We start from the raw sequence: 1,773 nt of genomic DNA on the forward strand, positions 1-1,773 counted from the left end.
CAATGAATCTTCTACACATATAGGTGGAGGACATATATGAATCTAGCTAGGGAAAAATCAATCAGTGGATCTGTTCTATTGCAGGATTCTTATCCCTGCAAAGTTTTCCATATTTACCATAACTTTATTACACTGCATCTCCTACACACAGGTGGTATTTGATAGACGCCGACTCTATGCTGGTTGTATGATGAGCATAGGCAGTTTATATGTTCATGTCAAAATATGTCAAGCCTTCTGATAGAAAAGAAAAGCTGAAACAAATATCATTCTTGGAAAACTTAAACTGTAATCGACCACAAAGTATTATTAGGAATAGAGCCTTAAGTGAGAGTATAGTACGTGGGTTTCTTATTGCTTCTTACTCTCTATATACATGTCAGGATCGTTTATGGATGGAGGACGTCAGGAGCATGATTCTCTGGTAGAAATTGCCGGTCTTAAATGTAGGTTCTGTGATTTTAGCTATATTTGCAATTTTGTTTTTGCATATGCCTGACTAGCTTTGGCTAACATATTTTGCTCACCTATTATTTATTTCATTGCCATTGCGTTCGAATGATCCTTGTGACTTTTCTATTTAAACTGATTGTATAGACGAACCTTTATGTCAAGTTTATTGGAAGCTAGGTATTTAAGTGAAACTATGTTCTTGGCTATCCTTTTTTGTTTCATGAATTTATGTATGTCTGTCGCAACATAGAGTTATGGATAATAAAAATATGCGGGTGTGTTTTGCAATTTATAGAGTACTTTTCAAGTTTTCCTTATGATAATACATATTAGTCATGTTTGTCAGTGAACTGACCGGAGGCCAGCATGTTCATCACATGCATGAACAACTCTTAGGAAAAAGCAGCAAGTATCAAAAACGGCGCGGCAAAGCACGCTAGGTCCTTCTAGTGTCAGTACGTATTACAGACTCCATCACCTTAGATGAGACATGTACGGAGGATGAGGAACATTAGTACAACCTAGGTTTGCATCCACCTCATCTCCCTCATCAATACTTGTCGCCTTCCGATCCAAGGCCAAGGCCAAGGCAAAACCGCCATCGTCTCTATCATATCACGTAAACCTTTTGATTTGGAACAGGGAGAGATGGCTGAGTGGACTAAAGCGGCGGATTGCTAATCCGTTGTACAATTTTTTTGTACCGAGGGTTCGAATCCCTCTCTTTCCGCTCCCTCGGATCATTTTGGACTTTCAAATTGGAAGGAATTCTGACCCCCGGATTTGCTCATAGATAAATGTGCGAACCAAATCCAATCGTTGACAAGAGTGATACGCATGGGTCTTCATCAAACATGTATGATCTATGTAGGATACCTCTCCGCGCAGGACACATATTTCTATCTATGTTTCCGGGATACGTGCTACTATTAGTTCGCGTAGTTGTTCAACTAGTAATACAAACTAAAATATATTTTAAAATAAATTTTAATGGAGAATTAAGATACAACCGAAATGAAGATACACACAGTAGAACATGAATTAAACGCTTGGGTGAATTTCTAAGCTACAACTTAAATAAATGCTACGAACACTACATCCTCTTGCTCTTACCCTTCGTTGATGGAGCACTCTTCCCCTTGGAAGAGGCGGCGCTCTTTCCCTTGCTGCTCGGCATGAAGTCGTCATCGGAGTCCACACTCACCGATGCAATACTTTTCCCCTTTGCCGAGGCAGCGCTCTTCCCCTTTGAAGAGGTGGCGCTCTTTCCCTTGTTGCTCGGCATGAAGTCATTATCAGAGTCCACACTCGTCGATGCGG

General features: G+C 40.3%; 1 non-coding gene across 1 annotated transcript; it reads left to right on the top strand.

Annotated features, from left to right (window-relative positions):
- Window positions 1-1,095: 1,095 nt before the first annotated feature.
- Window positions 1,096-1,183, top strand: TRNAS-GCU (transfer RNA serine (anticodon GCU)). Its single transcript has one exon. It is a non-coding gene; the product is annotated as a tRNA-Ser (tRNA).
- The last annotated feature ends 590 nt before the right edge of the window (window positions 1,184-1,773 follow it).

The sequence above is a fragment of the Lolium perenne genome, chromosome 4 (assembly GCF_019359855.2).
Source record: "Lolium perenne isolate Kyuss_39 chromosome 4, Kyuss_2.0, whole genome shotgun sequence".
Taxonomy (NCBI): domain Eukaryota; kingdom Viridiplantae; phylum Streptophyta; class Magnoliopsida; order Poales; family Poaceae; genus Lolium; species Lolium perenne.